Source organism: Saccostrea echinata, unplaced genomic scaffold (assembly GCF_033153115.1).
Source record: "Saccostrea echinata isolate AGI-Se365-2 ecotype Australia unplaced genomic scaffold, CSIRO_AGI_Sech_v1 ptg000053l, whole genome shotgun sequence".
NCBI lineage: Eukaryota > Metazoa > Mollusca > Bivalvia > Ostreida > Ostreidae > Saccostrea > Saccostrea echinata.
The window spans coordinates 2,786,245-2,806,746 of NW_026889802.1; the positions used below are offsets into that span (position 1 = coordinate 2,786,245).

Sequence of the window (20,502 nt, forward strand, 5' to 3'; positions counted from 1 at the left end):
AGCAAATGTATAGAAAAACGTGTGTAAATAAAATTTTGTAACAAATTCAAGGTAAATTTTAGTAAAACAACACACAATATCTGGAAAAAAAATTCCCTTTCCTATATCCAAAGAACCCAATTCAACAGTACGTGCTGAATCTAATTCAAAAGCGCTATTGGTCTTTATAATTTTGAAATGTATAATATATAATAATGGGTATTTTTAGAGGTACCAATTATTTAACAGTTGCAAATAGTAGTTTCACATGCGCTAGTTTACTTATGGGCCCCCCATAAGTAAACTAAGTTAAAAATGGCCTAGCGGTTCCTGAGAAGTCGAATGTGAAAAGTTTACAGACAAGTGGATAGTCAGATGGGCAGACACTGGACAACAGGTGATCATAAAAGCTCACTTGAGCTTTCAGCTCATGTGAGATAAAAATCATTAAAGCTCACTTAAACTCATAAATTTTTTTAAAAAGAAAAATGCCACTGTCATCACAAAATTTGGGGCACAAATTTTGATTTTACTCTACAACTTTGCAATTTTTAATGTCAACTTCAGATCATATGGTCAGCTGTATAATGTACATCTATATAATTACAAAATTCTCTTGGTCCTTTCCAACATACATCTATCTATATTAGTTGATAAACCATTTGAAATTTGCATTCACATGTTGATTAAAATAGACTATTACATGTCTCTAGCAGGCCCGTAGAATGCGGGGGGTGGGGGTGGGGGTTATAGTATTTTGCTATAGTAAGTTTCCCTTTAGATGCTGAATGCCCCCCCCCCCCTCCACTTTTTGATGTTGTAAGGTCCAGCACTGGCAAATTCCAGGATTTGGACAGTAAATCACCTTTTCTTTTTTGCTTGTCAGATAATTTCGGGAAGTCCCCCCCCCCCCCCACTTTTGGTCAGTTTGGTTTTTTTTTTCTTTTGAAACTGTTGCTATGAGCCTGCTCTAGATAACTCACGAAAACAAAGAGTCAAATAATAGTTTTTAACCTTTATTCATTTGATCTAAAATTGACAGGTTAACGAAATAATAATATAGTACATGTACCAAAACTGAAAAAAATAATTCTTGTCTTTTGCCACCACAGTATTTTTAAGGTCATATGCAATGTACATGCACTTTACAGTGAACCTTCCAACTGATAATTTTCAGAGAAAATATAATTGAAAATCATGATACCATTAGGTGTTCTTTGACAAAAAAATCAGCATACATTACATGTATCAGGAGTTTTGAAAAAATATCAAATGATGAAAACCCTTGCTTTTTTTAAAAGAAAAATCCCCCCCCCCCCCCAAAAAAAAATGTTTTATGTGGTATTTTCTTCAAAATTTGATTCAGATAAGGTGTGCAAGCATTACCAGGTATCATAAAATTGCACAAAGATCTTTCAAATACTGGATTTCTTAAATTATAGAGAGAATAAGAAAATATAGTTCAAACTATACTGCGCATATCCTTAAGCCATATCATGTTAAAGACATGAAAGTCAAACACAAACTTCAGCAAACAGGAAGTCTGTGAGCCAATGCTCACTAGTAATACCCCCGCTCTGATGTGAATATACACTCTCATGAATCCCACAATATGGCATGCCTTGTCAAAGAGAGTGTCAAAATTTCAAGCATCTTTGATGAGTAGTTGCTGAGAAAACTGCGACAAAAAATTGTTACAGACAGACACACAAGGGTAAATGAGTATACCCCCCTACTTCAGAGTGGGGGTATAATTATAACAACTGTCGCTTACTACTGCAAATGATCAATAAAAGATCTCTCATTACAAATTTTACCTGTTATTAATCTACAAAAATTTTCTTGATTAATATCTTTTAAAAAATAATTTTTATATAATTTCACATCTACATCCCTACTGATAAAAAAGCTTCCAGACATTGAAAGTTGCTATTCAAATTCATAATAAAGTTGTTGAATAAAATCCACATATTCCTGGTACTTGACAACAGATAGCTTGAAATGGACAAAGTCTTTTCACATCCTCTGTTTCTCAAATGCTTTTCCAAATTAAATAAATAACTTTTACTTTATAATATTTACAGAGTACTGTGACTGAATGTCTTGAATTTAAACACTCTTTTTGAAGTGTATCTCTCAAAGGTTGGCAGCCTTGATCTGTAAAAAAAAAAAGAAAAGAAAAATCTCTAGTAATCTCTAAAACTTAGAACAATCATAATTGAAAAATTTACTTTGCTATAAAATAATTACAAAATAACTTATGCACATGTATAAAAAAACAAATCTCCCTAAATGACACATTTCTTAACCAACATAAAATCTTAAATGAATGGAATCTTTGATAATGATGTTCAACACACTCAGTTGTCAAAGCTGAATTAAGCATCTAAGTTAAAAAAAAAAATCAAGGCTTAAATAGTACATGCAGGATCATATGATCCTGTCCACAAGTTTCGATGAACTAAAGTAGATGTTAACATTCAGTTGAAGTTACCCCAACATATGTACGTATTTTTTTAAATCAAGAACACAGTCAATGTCAGCTATTTAACATAGAGAAATAAAATTGTTTATCTAGATGCACCCCCTTTCTTCTCTTATGTAGATTTTCCTTATATACATGTATATGCATACAAGTTATTAATCCTAAATCACTTTTTGACCCGAGAACAGCTGCAAGATAATTTTCAATAGGTTGCTTCCCCTTATGTGCATGTGCTCCTTTTCATGAAGTTTTCTTTAGTTAAATTTCTCAAGATTTTTCAGATTAATTTTTTGGTTAACAAATAGTACTGTGTCATACAAAACTCACAACTCCTCTCATATTTTACCTTATCTTCCTTTTGTTAACAAAATCCACTTTTCCAACATCTCTCTCTGCAGTGAGTCTATCATTAAGTCATTAACTTGTCTTGTCTCCAATACAAAAGTTTTCCTACACAACATGTATATAAAAAAAATAACAACCTTCATACATGTAAGTTGATATGAAAATATTAAATGTACATACATTGTAATTTATTGAAAAAAAAAATTCTAACCTGGACAACTTTTAGCTTGGTTGGCATTGTTATCATCTCTGTTGGCATAATGTAATCTGAACTTTCTAATTTACCCTTCTATCAGGTTGCTATAGTTGCTCGACACATACCAATTTTTTATCCATTTCCTGAAAAAAATGAAATTCTAATTTACTATGTGTATTAAAATGTTATTCCTTTTAAAAAGAAACTTACACTAGTGATTCAGGGGACCTAGGTTCAAATCCTGGTTTGGTCCATCCCATATTTATTTGGTGCCACTGATCACCCCTCGACTTGCAGGTAAAAGGCTTGCCAGGGGTAAAAAAAACTTGAGTTGTGTCTTCAAGGGCAAATACAATTTAAGGAGGGAGGAATTTGGCGATCAGACAGGCTTGATCCCCATCGCCAGATCACTCAGTTAATAAACATGCTAAAGCACCTGATTAGTGATACAGAGGGCTGGGTTCAAATCCTGTTCTTGCTTATGCAGCATTTTCCTGTTACACACCTAATGTCAATGGCAGAGAAATTTAAGAACTTTCCTGTCATCAATAGACAAATATTTTGGTGACTAATTGTCTGAGTTCAGCTATATGGTATATGTTAAATTAAACTTTTTACCTCAAAGGCTAAGAACATACAAATTACAGTTTTCTTAGAGACAGTATACTAGGCAATCTGGATACATTTCCTTTGTCTGACATGGAAAAAAACTCCCATATTCATGACAGGTTTTCTTAATTTTTCACTGAAAATAACAGCTTAAAATATGATTTTTTTAAATCTTGTTTACCTAAAAGTTATGCCCCAATACACCTTATTTGACCAAGTTATAGTCATTAAAGGAATCTATTTCTCAAATTAAAGAAACTGTAGGCTCCTTTCATTTACTAATTCTTGACCTTAAGAAAAAACTGCAACAAATATGTTTCAAAAATTGACAGAAAAAGCGATGTCGGCCATCCGTATGGAACAGCGTCCAATCATAAAATTATGTATTATCTAAAATATGGTTGAAACGATGTCAGAGACAAACTAATTATTCATTGACAAACATCTAAAAATTATTAGAATATATTTAGGTCATTGATTTGAAATTGGTATATATGATTTTTCAAAGGAGAGTACAATTTGAAAGACAGTACAAAAAGTGGAAAACTACTGTTACTGTTATTTGATGAAAATAAAATTATGACATGATTATATAATAGTGTTGTAATTTGCATGCACTATGCCTAAATAGTAGTCAGGGTTTGACACATGGTGCACGAGCCGGAGGCGAGTGCACTATGTGTCAAACCCTGACTACTATTTAGGCATAGTGCATGCAAAGTACAACACTATTGTTATTATTATGCTGACTGCTGTATAAAAACGACAACATCTTCTCCATTTCCAATGTTTCATCACTTCTTACATTCATGTTAGTACACCCCTATCATGACGTCACATTGTGCTACATGTACATTATCTTTTTTCTTTAATTTTGAATGATCCATGTACAGATACATGTAGTTTCAGAGAATTTTAGTTGAGTGAAGGGGAAAAAATTGCAAGAAACTATTTTAGAAAATTAATTTGTTTATTTTTTTTTCTTTAAGTGTAAAATATTTGAAACTAAGTTTATTTATATTATAATACAGTGCTTTAGACAATGTCGTCTGTGGCGTAATCGGTAGCGAGTCAGACTGATGATGTCGGGGTCGTGAGTTCGATCCATGGCGTGGGAGCTGTTCGATTTTTTTCAGAAAAAGAAGCCACGCACTAGCTATTTCGGCATAGTATGTTTACGATATATAATTCCTTAGAACACTATGCGAAAATAGTTGGGTATTGATTATATAGAGACAAACTGACAGGAAGCATAATAATGTGTAATAAATAAAACGCAACATCGGACTGGGCTCTGCAGCTATATACAGGAAGTGTGCATACTGATGATACTCTTAAATTATTGTTTATTGAATTTTAAAAATTTACTCCATTATGGTCTATATGTAAATATCACACACACACTAGCAGTGCATGTGGCTAAATCAAGAAAAAATTGTATGTGCACCACAAATACTTGATAATCATAGGTAATAAGAGATAACAGAGCTCACCTCAACAAATGTTGTCTTTAAGTAAGGCAAAGTCCCACACTAAACTAATAATCTAGAAGTCTGCATCCCTACATGTAACATTTATGCAATTTTAGTCTAATAGGGCTTGCAGTTACTTGGGAATGGACTTACCTAAAAAATTTAAACTAGTCACTCATCCAGAAAATGTAAGTCAAATCCACCATCTGAAGCAAGTTTGAGAGTGTTTATCCCATGATGCATCATCATGCAAGTTTGGTCCAGATTGCCCTTATAATTTCTTGGTAATGGACCTGTTAAAAATCTTTAAACCTGGTCACTTGTCTGGAAAATGTAGGTCAGATCCAACATCTGAAGCAAGTCCAGTAATGTGCATCCTTAGATGTATCATCCATGCAAGTTTGGTTAACACCAGGCTTATAGTTACTATGAAATGAAATCTGCTCCAAAAACTTTATCCTGGTCACTCATCCGGAAGGAAAATGTAGGTCATATTCAGCATCTGAAGGAAGTCAAGTATAGTGTGCATCCTAAGATGTATCATTTGTACAAGTTTGTTCAACCTAGGGCTTATAGTTACTTGGAAATGAAACCTGCTTAAAAAACTTTAATCTGGTCACTCATCTGGAAAATGTAGGTCAGATCCAGTAATTGAAGCAAGTCCGGTAGTGTGCATCCTTATATGTATTATCCATGCAAGTCTGGTCAATATAGGGCTCATAGTTACTTGGAAATGCTCCTTTTAGCTGAATTTGCAGCATCTGAAATCTTGACTGGTATAATGAAACATACTAGAAGCATCCTTCATGCATCTCTGATTAATATAGGGCATAGAAGTACAGCTAACCTTCTGTTTTTTGAACACGGATATATCTCAAATACCATGGATATGTCGAAGTTATATTTTGAAGTCCCATCTGCTTATTCCTTAAGTATTTTACCCTGAATATCTTAAATCCTTGGTTATCTCAAAGTATTTTCTTTGTCCCTTTGAGTTCGAGATAACGAGGTTTGACTGTACTTGAAAAGAAATCTGCTCCAAAAACTTTAACCTGGGATGCGGACGCCTGCACTGACGGTATTACATAAGCTCCCCAACTTCGTTGAGGTGAGCTAAAAATTCAAAATCCATATTCTTGACATTATCATGAAACTAACTTAATGTCATACTGGGCTGTGCAGCTTGTATATACAATCTATTCACACCTATAATTTTTGTGAAATAGTGTATATTGTTTAATTTTTATATATTTACTAAATCATGGTCTATATTAAAATTATGTTGTAAACATTTGGCAGAGTGGTCAATATCAAGAAAATTATGGCATTTGTCTAAGAACTTTCTGGACAACCCTCATACAAGTACTCGTTTAACTCAAAAATCTTTATTAAGGTCATGAAATACCCAATTTTCATCTAGAATGTCACAATGATCTGCAAAACTCAAAAGGAAAAAAATTGGTGGTACAATTTGGTGAATGAAAATGTATCAAACAAAAATCTAGCATAAAACCCATTATTAAGGTGACCAGAGATATATATATGATCCTTGAACTTTAAAATCTTTATTAAGGTGACCAGGTATTCAGGTTTGTCCATAAGAACTGAAATAGAAAGGGGACATTTCAAAAGTGGAAGGGTGTCTTGGATTCCTCCTCTAGTGGGGTTTGAGGAAGCAATGCCAGAATGACAGGGGGATTAAGTAATTACAGATGGGGAATTTCCCTGGCCCCCACATCTTGAGCACAACCTTGGATATTCTATATTTAAGCATGTAAAACATTAATCAATTACATTTAAGCAATGATTCCTCACTTTTTCTTAAAACTGATGAATAAACTAATCCTATAAATCAAAAATCTAGCTTACATGCATGAAACTATCATTAAAGCTGACATGAATTCTTAAAAGCACAACATTTGCATCAATGTATGACTTGTTTCATACCAACTAGCCGTTTTCTGCCATATTTCTTTCAGATACCTTGTGTTATTGTAACAATATATACCCCAATGCCTTTGTTACACTTGAGTGAGTTTTTGGTTTGGCTATCGATGCGTGCACATCTCCGACAGTAAAGTATCTGGGAACACATGAATTGATGAAAACATTTCAAAACCACAGCAGATATAAAAACAGTCATAAAGATATTTATAAGTATCGTTTTGAATAATATAAATGCAAGTTTGGAAGAAAAAAACATAGTTGTGCATGTTTTTTAAAAGCATGCCAATATACAGATATATAGCATAATTAACTTGGAATAATTCACAGTAAAAATTGTACAAACAATTTGCAATTATCTATTGTAAGAATGGAACAAACAACCAGCATATTTGATATGCATGTCCATATGCAAATATAATGGTGCATACCGAGAGAACGCGTCGAACGCTGTAAACTTATTCATACCTGGAAAATAGACCACTGTACCCGTTCGAAGATGTGCACATGCCGAGTGATTTACACCTTGTATTTCATTGAAATATGCATCGCAGAAAAATGTAATAAACTCTATAAATACTCAACAGTAAAGATGTTGTCATGTCATCATACAGCCTAGCACTCAAATACACTTAGTCCGTGCTGATCAGATTTTGGTCAGCTAGGGAAAATATCAAAAGTGAGAAGGGGAATTAGTATTTACGCGACTGGATAAAAAATAAAAAAATCATTAAAAAAAAGTCTGATAGCTGTTCATGAAGTGAAACTGAAAATTGTCTAGATCTAATAAATATACAAACATTCTTTGTGTGTTATATTATATTGCATTACAGGCTTCATATATAATTTTTTAATTATGAAACAAGTCCTACATTGATGCAAATGTTGCGCTTTTAAGAATTCATGTCAGCTTTAATGATAGCTTCATGCATGTAAGCCAGATTTTCGTAATTATCTAAAAACGAAACTGAGTAGTTTGGTGTGAGAAAATTATTTAGAACACAACATCAAAGCATCTAACCAAAACACAAATTAACAAATATACACACATGTGGGGAGAAGAGGGGGGAAATACTCCCTTTTTTGAGAGTGTCTTTCAGACACGTAGCATTGTTTTTGAAAGGGGACAGCCGGAAGAAATAATTGACACTTTACTAAAAAATCTTTGACAAGCTAAAAAAATGCTCTGGAAAAATGGGAGGGGGCATCCCCAATCCCCGCGTTCTACAGGCCTGTCTTTAATGGTTAATTTTGTAAGGATTTTTTTTTTAAAGAATGGCTGGTTCTCCCCACTCTCATCCAACGATACTGTATTGAATACTCAAATATTTTTCTTCTGAAAATGATAGTATGAATGGAATCTGTCCTCCCCCTGACTACGGATTTTTTTCAATCCCTTTTTTCCTTTTTCATTTTTCCCCCAAGTATTTCGGCATTTTTCTGAACCCCTCCAAATTTTTAAGTGCCGAAAGTTTTGTTTTTGTTTTGGTTTTTTTGGCTTATCAATCATTTTACTGCCCCCTGCTCCCCATCGCATATACACATTTTGAGAAACAGTGCTACGTGCCTGTTTTATATGTATGTATAGGAAGCCCATCCAGTTTGAAAATTTTCCCTAGGTAGTATAAAATTTGATACCTATACAATTTCTTGTATTTTAAGAGAATCTGTAAGGATTACTTGAAACCCTACCTGCAAGATTGTGGATAAATACTTTTTTGCATTTTCATACAAGTATACACACACACATTCTCTCTCTCTCTCTCCCTCTCGTGTAAGCATACATGAGTGGTTTCAAGAATCTCCTCACTTTACATTTGGGTACACGGTTAGAACTATTTCAATTACCAATGTTACTTTCATATATACTAGGGATGTCAATTTTATTCGAACAGCTTAGTCGAATAGTTGGAGGCTTTAGTCTAATGATAGTCGAATATTCGTTGAAATTTAAATTAATTTTTCATGTCGTTTTCACTATTTGTCTTTTATAGACTAGTTGTACAATATTTAACCTACGCTATCACCATTATACAACGAATTTCTGATTTGTAAACATTTACGTAGTACAATAAATACTATACATCTACATTTATCCAATGCATTTGATTTCAAAATTAATATAATATTTACTGCACATTTTATCTAAATGCAGGATATCAAATGCTTGCATTTGTCCTTTCTTGTCATAATGAGACTACATGTACCCGTTAATTGAAGCCATTTCTACGTGTCGTGTCAGTGACCTTTGACTGGTAAACAATTAAAGCGTGCCTCTAATAAAAACAGAGAGAACTTTTAATTATGAGATTTTGTGCAAATTATCAATACAATCTTAACAAGAGGCCCAGGGGCCACATCGCTCACCTGAGCACTATGGCTAGGAAAAAGCAGAAATCAGTTCAGTCTTGAAAGGTTGAAAAGTTTAAATATAAAAGTGGTTTGGGGGGGGGGGGGGGGAAGAATTGAACAAATTTGAATGTACATTACCTGAGGATGCTTCCAATTAAATATGACCAATCATGGCTTTGCTGTTCTTGAGTAGAAGATTTTTACAGATTTTTCCTATGTATTCCTATGTAAAACTTTGATAACCCATTGTGGCCCCACCCTACCCCCAGGGGTCATGATTTGAACAAACTTGAACCAATATCAGCTGAGGATGCTTCCAAAGAAATATGACCAATCAAAAGTTTGCTGTTCTCGAGAAGAAGATTTTTGAAGATTTTTCCTATATACTCCTATGTAAAACTTTGATCGTCCATTGTGGCCCAACCCTATCCCCGGGGGTCATGATTTGAACACTACCTGAGGATGCTCCATTGTAAATATGACCAGTCATAGCTTTGCTGTTCTTGAGAATAAGATTTTTGAAGATTTTTCCTATATATTCCTACGTAAAACTTTGATCGTCCATTGTGGCCCCACCCTACCCCCAGGGGTCATGATTTGAACAAACTCGAATCTACACCACCTGATTATGCTTCCAAATAAATATGACCAATCAAAAGTTGGCTGTTCTCGAGAAGAAGATTTTTGAATATTTTTCCTATATACTCCTATTTAAAACTTTGATCATCCATTGTGGCCCCACCCAACCCCCGGGGGTCATGATTTGAACAAATTTGAATCTACACCACCTACAGATGCTTCCATATAAATATTACTAATCATAGCTTTGCTGTTTTTGAGAAGAAGATTTTTGAAGATTTTTCCTATATACTTTTATGTTAATTAAAACTTTAATCTTCCATTGTGGCCCCACCCTACCCCGGGGTCATGATTTGAACAAACTTGAACCAATATCACCTGAGGATGCTTCCATATAAATATGACCAATCATAGCTTTGCTGTTCTTGAGAAGATTTTTGAAGATTTTTCCTATATACACCTAATAGATGTTAAACTTTGATCCTCCATTGTGACCCCACCCTACCCCTGGGGGTCATGATTTCATGTCAGCTTTAAGGGGACCAGAGATATATGTATGATCCTTGAAATTTAAAATAATTATTGAGGTGACCAGGTATTCAGGGTTATCCATAAGAAATGAAATAGAAATGGGACATTTTAAAAGTAGAAGGGTGTCTTGGATTCCTCTAGCTATGCTAAAGGGGGCTGAGGGGGGAATGCCAGAATAACAGGGGGATTATGTCATTACAGGTATGAAAATTCTCAGATATTATAAAGTTAAGCAACACATTTCCTTACTACAGGCAACTCCAAATGGCTCAAACTTCGATCTTTCGACGTTCTTGATTGCTTGAAATATTAGCCTTGGGTCTAGTAGCCCTTTTCACAAAAAAACTTAAGTTTTTGCGTAAGATTTTAACTTAAGAATTTCTTACGACAAGAACACATTCGTAGCAGATTGAAGTTAAGATTTTATTTACGACAGACTTCATCCCTAGCAACGACTTCAATATGCTTTATAATCCTTAAATAAGTGGGTGAAAATAAAAATAAAACTTAGTTTTTAACATTTATCAGCATAACAAACATTATTGACAACAAATATCGAATGCAATCGTTTGTGAAGCAAGGAAGTTTAAAATCTATGTCACAATCAAAAGTCTGACGTAAAAGAAGGTCATAAGTGAAACTTACATCGTAAATATTTTGTAGTGTAATTCACTTAAATTTTTGACAATGATTGTGAAAAAAATATAAAATATTATTGTAAGTTGCTTTACAAAGTTCAATTTAATGTGTATTTTGGTTTTTGCGGTTATATTTTTACAATAAAATCATTTTTAAAATACTTAAGAGAGGGTTGGGGCTCTCGTAAAGTTATGACAGATTTTGCACTTACGACTTTCTTAAGAATTTTTGTAAAAACGATTTTTATCATAAGTTTTCACTTAAGATAAAAATATGTTGTAAGATTTTTTGTGAAAAGATCCACAGATTTTTTCCCTATATAACTTAGCAAATTTTCTCTTGATCTCTTAATTCTCAATCTCTCAAAACCCTCAAAGTTAAAATGCAGACCCGCTGTGCATAATCTATTGTATTTTACCATTGATACCTCAAAGTGGATATGTGTACAGCGTTACATAATTAACAACTTTACCTTCACCTTTAGAATATATTTCTTTACAGTGTAACTAAAAAATCTTTAAGTGACCAGATTCTGAAATTCTTTCTACATGCAGTAAAACACGCTTATAGCTAACACACTTATAATGAATTGACTCTTAGAGCAAAGTGATTTTTATTCCCTGTGACTTTAAAATATATTGTAAACTTAATGGATATATAAACGAATTACACTTATAATGAAGCAAAATTTTCCATCCCTGGCACTTTGTTATAAGCATGTTTTACTGTAATTCTTACAAAATTTTGTGATAAAATATCAGGAAAAAGATGACTTTTGGTCACAAAACTCACCTGAATGGAATTGCATGCATAATTTTATTTTAAATTTCTTCAAAACTAAATATTCTAATGGTTTAATTTCATCAAACAAACAGCCCTAGGAATCAACACTTTAAATTACCTCAATTAAACACCAAATCCTCCTTCCATTCTCATAGTTGTACAACACTTCTTCATGTAAGTTCTTTCTTGTTAGCATGTATATGCAACTGTTTTCTTTTACCAAAACTTTTAATTCGATCCACTGATTGGTTTGTTTCATTTTCATTGTTGACATCTGTAGGGAAATAAAAGCTTCATAATTACAGGTATTTTAATCAAACTCAAAAGTACCTCTCTTAACAGATTATTAATCACTCTAAAATCTAAATGTTTTCCTTAACATGTAAATAAGTCATAACAAACACATTTTTAAAATATAAATACACATTTTTTTTTAATCTGTAACTTACTGTAGTAGAAAAGGAATGTATAAAGAAAATAAAAGGTTGGAATCGAACTAAGGACACCTGTTTCACTAATCAAATGTTCTAACCACTGAACTGTCAAGGCTGATTCATATAGTCTAAACTACTATTTTGTTCACTCCCTCAACAGTCTTTCATCTCAAGGACATGTAACAAGTTCACCTATCTGGAATTAATCACAAGCCCCCACCCCCACCCCACCTTTGTTTGTGAATAAGTCATAACAAACACATTTTTAAAATATAAATATACATTTTTTTTTAATCTGTAACCTACTGTAGTAGAAAAGGAATGTATAAAGAAAATAAAAGGTTGGAATCGAACTAAGGACACCTGTTTCACTAGTCAAATGTTCTAACCACTGAACTGTCAAGGCTGATTCATATAGTCTAAACTACTATTTTGTTCACTCCTTCAACAGTCTTTGATCTCAAAGACACGTAACAAGTTCACCTATCTGGAATTAATCACAAGCCCCCACCCCCACCCCCCCATCACACCTTTGTTTGAATTAAAGGAAGCTTTAAACACTGCTCACTGAAGATTTCTACATTTAGTATAGGTATCTCTCAATACCTCAAAGTATGCAGGACTGCAATCATGTGTTGTGGGTTTGTGTTCAGTAAAGTGTGCAGAGTTATGCCTAGGTCACATTTAAGCTGATGGTCAGGCAAATCAAATTTTTGTCGTATCGTCAGCTTAAAAACATGATCAGCCGACAGTAGTATCGAGCGACGTGGAGCAGTCACATTAATTCCTAAGAACACTGGTAATTTTCAAAATTTAGATAATTCTAAGTTGGCCAATAGTCGCCCAATCATCGTTCACTAAGCCACAGTTTGATTTTCACCATCAGCCAACATTTACAAAAACCCAATTCCAATAATGTTGACCCATCGACGACCGACTTTAAGAACTGTCTACCAATGTTCGGATGATGATTGAAGGTTGGTCGACAGACTATTGTACGACTGCTTCAATTGAAGGAATCGACCACCGATGCAGAGAAAATTATAACATGGCCCAACAGACACAAAATTAATAGGCTGACAAAAAAAAGAGGTCAAATTCGGGCAAGACAATGGCAGATGAATAGCTGACTGTTGCCTGAGAAGGTATTTTTGCCTCAAAAACTGTCACCCGTTGGTCTTTCTTGGAAATGTGACTGGGGTTTTTGAAAACTTGTAAACATTAAAACATAGACACTTCGAGGTATTGAGAGTAAATAACAACAGATTATGCATATCAAGACTGCATTTTGACTTGGAGGGATCATGGATTTCTGAATCAAGAGACTGAGAGTTCAAGAGATCAAACGTAAATTTGCTTAGTTATATAAGTAAAAATATCTTTGTAGTCACCTTTTCATCACCTGAAAGATTGGAATTTCCCTGTTAATTAACTACCATTTTGCTTTCTTCTTTGTTTCGTTCAAAATTCATTTAATTTTCCCTTTTTTCTCACCATTTTTGCAATGAGGTCAGTCATATTTGTTAAAGGATTTTGTGTCTAATACAAGGAGTAACATAACCACAATTCAGATCATAATAGAATTTGGCATACATATTACATTTAAGGAGGCTGGGGGGTCAACAAATTCAAGGTTAGAAACTCCTTAAAACTACAACTCGCAAATAATTGCGAGTACCAAGAAAGTGAACTCGCAATTTTATAAGACTACTCGCAATTTTCATATAAAGTTAAATTCATATAAATTAAATACATGTAACTTAAGGAAAAAGTAACTACTGTACAATACACAAAACACAACTACAGTGTGACTTTTACTTAAATTACCGATTTAAATCAAAGGCATTGTGTTCTGTCATATTATACAATTTTGCTACAATTTCAATGCAAAAAAAATCAACTCGCAAGTTTTTGCGAGTTACTTAATTTTTAACTCGCAATTGGGGAATTCTAACTCGCGTTTTGCGAGTTGTATATAGTGAATTTCGAACCCTGAAATTAACCACAAATTAACCACCAGATTTAACTTAATTTTTTCAGGGTTCGACACTAACCTTAGTCCGTTAGTCTCCGACTAATACATTTTCATTCGGACTAATAAAATATGTGGCTAATAAGTCCGAACGGACCAATAAAAATTTCTGAAAAACAATATCAATAAATTACCGATGTCCGATTCTCGACAACTTTTACTGGAAAACCCCGCGTGTATTTTTAGATTTCTAGCTTTTGGCGGGTAGTTACGCAATGCTGGGTCAATTTCGACTGATCGATATGAAGTATCAGGTTTTAGCAATCATGATTTAGTATGACACTTTTAAGAAAGATGTTGGACGTTTTGGATGTAATGTAAAGACAAAAAAAAAAAAAAAAAAAAAAAAAAAAGAGATCGGTAATACGATCGTATACTTGCTGATTGCGAGATTTCAATGAATATTTCACGTAAATACTTTGTTTATTTCAAAAAATAATACGTATATTAATTGTCACGTTAAATTAATGTTAAAAAACATTGATGTTTCTTTTTTTTTCCTCTTTTTTTTTTTTTTTTTTTTTTGACGGATTAATAAAATCGCGTGCGGACTAGTAAAAGTAATGAAGCACTAGTCCGGCTGGACTAAAGCCTTAAAAAGTTAGTGTCGAACCCTGTTTTTAGATATGGTATCTTAAGCTGTGAACTATCATTTGGCAAAGAAAAATTTAAAAAATTTTAGTTTTAAAATTTGATCATTTTCTATATCTTCATATGGAGCTCTTCTTCTAATGGAGATCAATATAGTCTAAAAATGGCCACAACCCCCCAGCCTCTTTAAATCTTCACATTTTGCTGCATGTTTATGACATCATGGTATGAAAATGAAGTCAATATGTTGATGACTTGTGTCAAAACCAGAAGTCTCTGATGAGACTGTAGCTCTGCTGGTTTGTACTTTAACAATTTTTTTTTTAAAATAAATAATTTTTAATTAGACAATTTCAATATTATTGTGTGTGTTAATTAATTTCACATGTTATAATGAATATTGGACCATAATCTGTCGTTGTAAGCTGGCAACAAAGAGAAAAGTATAAATTCGAAATGCAAGTCATGTACACAAAACGAAAGTAGGGTCCTGAATAAGTCCCGTGCATCTCGTTATATCCGGAGTCCACTGTACTGGGTTTCTGGTCTTTGTTATGAACTAAATTTTTGTTTTGTAATACAGAGGAATATGAATAGCAAGTTTAGTTATTACAGATCCAACCATATTTTCATTAATTTTGGGGATAAATGACTATTGGGAAAATTAACACATTCAATTGGGAAGAAAGGTACCTCTTTTGAATTAGGAATGGGGCCCTTGAATGGCCCTAATTATAGACAATTGAGAGCCCTAAGGCATCCAGGTGTGGTTCCCTGACAGCTTGGCGAAACGAATTGAATAACTATCCTACCCCCCCCCCCCCCCCCTTGGGATCCCTAATTCTAAATGTTATATGCAAAGCCAGCTGTTATAATACTGCTAATTTCTTTTCCAAAACTGGTTGTTTTACCATTACTTTCATCACCATGCCTCGAAGAAAAATCCAAAAAATTTCAAGAGTGAGAAAAATAAAAATTCTTTCCGATGGTCATGAACATACACCTGCCTACCAATACATAGCTATAAACATGTGGTAAGCACTTTTTATGGCTGTAATGTATTACCGAACATTTTCTAATGTAGTAGGTTATCATTACAGAAAAAGTTAAAACCTGTAGTTTTTAACACACTGAAATTGGATTCCACGTAAAAATACTAATTACAGTTTGTGTACACAATGTGGCATGATTATCTCGTGCAGAAAGACGATGGGATTAGTTAGTTACGCTTCATTGCAAATGATACCTGTGAAATTGATTTCAAATTAATGACATTGTTACATAATTTAGCTAATAAAAAAGAAATATCACCTCTTTACTTGACTACTGACGACATATTTATTATTTATTTGGCACATTATCAGGTCTGGACGATTTCCAAAAATGGAAGTCAAGAACGATAACTGAAAGTTGCCATAAGTATACATCATATACACGTAAATATTTTTCTGCCCAATCAGAACACAGCATTTTTACACATCCCAAAACATATTTCAAAGGGGTTAAAGTTAAAACTGAATATGTATCCAATATTCCACCATCTGCGCTCACCCAACGGTGATACATGTACTGTTAACATACAGGGGTTTTTCTAGGTCTTAAAATCAAGAGCCTGGGCTTTTCTATTTGGAAATAATAGCAAAATTTGGTTGTAATTAGCAGCAGGGACCTATATATTGTTAGTATATAGGTCCCTGTTAGCAGATTAGAGAAAATATCATATTTAACACTTTTTTTTTCTAAATGAATTCGAGTTTTTCTTCATTTGCAAGGTATTAATTGATTTATTTTACATTCAGTTAATCAGTTTATGGAGCATGCCTTTTAAATTTTTTTTAGCATCATTCCTGTTACATGTATACATGTTACTGAGTTCGACGGACATTATTCTAACCATACTTGTTTGTTTCGATTGTCTTGTGTGCAGGGGTGTGCAATTACCATCGCCCGACGCCCGGGGCTACCAATTTTAGAGATCGGGCTATCATAAATCTATACTGCATTAGCCCGTCGGGCTAGTAAACACTGGTAAATCTAAAACGAAAGTATACATATATTTACAGCGACTGAATTGATGTACGAATTAACCTTGTTGTAAAATCATAATCTTTAATTCGTTTTAACCTATATGTTTTGTGTGTTGCTATCGCCAGTCGTTTCAGTGACATAATAATTATAGCAGGGACCTAGTATATAGGTCCCTGATTATCATAGTCGATAAAAATAGGGAGAAAAAAGCGCAAACCATTATTTGTTTTATTTATTTCAACTTAAATGGTTTTTTTTTTTTAACCTTTTTGTTATACTTATACATGTATTGTTTTCGGTAGTTAATGGGCTAGTGACTGGCAACCTCGGGCTAGTAACTTTGTTACTGCCACTAGCCCGACGGGCTATACCGGCTAGTAACTATTTTTTGTAATTGCACACCCCTGCTGTGTGAGTTCTTACGTCCACTGTTCTTGGCAACTTAGCCCATCTTCCCGTTTCTGACCACTCCATATTGACTTCGGTACAAATTATGAGAGCAATGAATTCCTAATAACTTACCTTTTTTTTTTTTTTGGTTCTCTCCAAATCTTTGCATTTACTTAGGCGCCATATTGAGAACATTAAGAATTTCGAACCCGATCTAAATTCAACGGATTTCTCTAAAATCCATATCTTCTATAGGTAATTTTTAATAAAATTTTAAGCTCCTTCAAATTTTCATTAATCATATAAATCACATTTTTCCCATTATTTTGAGTACAACTGGAAGTACATGTTTCTCATTTATTCTCATTTATTCCTTGTAAATAAAATTTCACATCAAATATTTATCTTTGTTTTACTTTGTGTTGCTGGAATTCAGTTCAACCTGACTATCCCAAGAGCAGACTATTATCCCCTCTTAGGGTAGCAGTACAGTAGAATAGAGGGCCGTAGGAACAGAGAAGTGGTAATGGTGGGGAATGTTGGACACAAGCCCCCCCCCCCCCCCCTCCCCTCAAAAATATTATTTTTGAAACAGAGTAGATCATAATTCATTTGTTTAAAGTAACACTGCTAGACTTTCTTTATTTCATATGTGAAAAATGACTTCAAGGATGCACCAGAACCCACCAAAATGTATATTCATTCATTAATGATTTTAATTTAAGGATTGCACAGGATTGAGTCCTGGAAAAATCTTGTGGGTGGCATATGCCCCCCCCCCCCCCCCCCAAAAGGTATAAGTAACACAGGCACTTGATTCGATAAAAAAAAAATTAACCCATAGTATAATAATATTGCGTTATTACTATACTATGGGTTAAAAAATTTATTACTGAAACAAGTGCCTGTGATAAGTAAGTAGTAATTAAAAATACTAATAAAAGTACTTCATAACACACTAATTGGTACAGTGTGCCCCAAAGAGGCATATAAGTAAGAAAAAGTACAAGTAAACCGAATTTTATTAATACACCAATTAGCAGAGTTATTATACATGTAAGTACATGTATCATACAACAAAAATATGTATGTATACTTATCTTGAAGCTTTTTTGACATTTAAATCTTCTATTTAGAATTTTATTGATTTTTTTTTTAAATTGGGTAGTTGTGGTACACTACCCCCGTTTTATATCCTTTTTCTTTTGCTAATAAATACATTCTATCATTTCATATAAAGACTTCAAAATTATCTTTGGTAGACCCAGGATTTTTTAAAGGGGGGTTCAACAGGCTAATAATGGGGTCTGAGCCAGTGAGGGCCACCTTGTGGCCCCAGTGGGTAAAGGACAAAAGCCCCCTTAAGCTCCCAGGATTTGGGTCCTTTTTAAATCAGTTTTGTGAGTTGTGTTATGTATATTTTATGTATAACAAAAGCAATATCTAGCCAAAAAAAAAATGATTATTTCACCTTTACTAAATTTTGGCACACATGAGGGGGAAGGGATATATAGAAACTGTTTCAAGAACAGTTTTTTATGGTAATAGAAATTTCATATTCATCCAGGATTTTAAATTTAAAATATGAATAATAGATTTACCTCCTAAAATTATGTTTCTGGGGAACATAACAAATTTTATTTTAATGCTTTATAGGCAGTGAAAAGGAATTATACACTTAAAGACCTTGAAGACTCAGATTCATATTTGAGTTGTTATTAATATAATTATGATATATGCTGATAAAACAGATTATGACATAATATTAAAAAATAATATTTATACCTAAAAATTATCAAATGTAGTACCTTAGAAAATTACATGAATTAATAGCCAAATTATTGTTACTACAAAATAACATATCTTTACTTATAATATCTAAAATTATAGACAGAAACTTTTACATCATTGAAAACTGCAGAATAGAGTAAAAACCTCTGCAATACCTTAAATTCTTGAACATGTAATTGTAGAAGTAGTCTTTGACAATATATGACATTGTAAGTCTTGTTCAAATCTTAAACCAAATTTTACTCATTGTTCAAAAACTAAAGAGTGTCATAAAAGGAAGGAAGTGGTTTGTGTTGCATTAATTTTTGTAGAATCGTTTGTTATTGTATCTCAAAACACAAATCTCAGATTCTCGTACACAAGAACCCCCCCCCCCCCCGCGCTTACTATCAGCTTCTTTAAATAATGCGTCAATCATATCCATGTTTCGAACGTCAAACCATGAGCATCCACAAACTTAATAATTAATTAAAATAAATATTTGATGATTTTTAAAAAGATGTATCATTATGAATGAAAAGAAATTAAAAATGTGTATTCAGAATTTCCTCGACGTTCGCTGTAAGTCAATATTGACGCTATGCAAGCGCGTCGTATAAAAAAGGGGAAAATAATATACAAAAGACGTATAAAACATAAAAAAAACAGCTACAAATGATAGTAAGTAACAGATTTATACTTACGAAAAAGGATCCAAAGCACTTCGAGGCGTCTGCCATCGTCTTCTTTTCTGGTTCTCCAGGTCGACCGGAAACCAGGCAACTTATTGCCAGACAAACATGAGTCATTTGTAGACCATGAATTTTCGAAATTTTAAATACTGAACTCACGAATGAATGAAGGGTAAGAAAATATAGGAAATGATTAAACTAAATGGGATATTAATTAAAACTATTCATATATAGCGGATTTTGATTAATATTACACATTTTCTCTGGGCGACTTAATAGATATATATATTCCTATGAAAATATATGCCGGGTTATAAATAATTTAATTATTTCTCGCTATGCGAATAAAAAATGCAGAAATTATAATTGCATTGAAAAAAATAATTACGAAAGCGTCTTATTTCAGGACATCAGTCATCTTACCACAAAGTACACTGCCTTAATGATCAGTTAAAATATTAGGGAGACCGGAAAAAGTCTGCTTAATCCATCGGTGTCCCAGACCGATATATAAATGCTTAAGTGGGTTCCCTAACCAAGAAGTCCGGATTATATATATATATATATATATATTATATAAATAGTGCACGTTTTTGAGGGTAACAGTTGAAATTGACACCCCAAGGAAAACCATTGTCAACCGACGCGTCA

General features: G+C 33.3%; 1 long non-coding RNA gene across 1 annotated transcript; it reads right to left on the reverse strand.

The window, feature by feature from the left end:
- Positions 1-1,294: 1,294 nt before the first annotated feature.
- Positions 1,295-19,884, reverse strand: LOC133204399 (uncharacterized). The gene is made up of 5 exons (XR_009723576.1): positions 19,864-19,884; positions 12,033-12,188; positions 3,021-3,148; positions 2,811-2,914; positions 1,295-2,136 (listed from the first exon to the last, which is right to left on the reverse strand). It is a non-coding gene; the product is annotated as an uncharacterized LOC133204399 (long non-coding RNA).
- Positions 19,885-20,502: the final 618 nt, after the last annotated feature.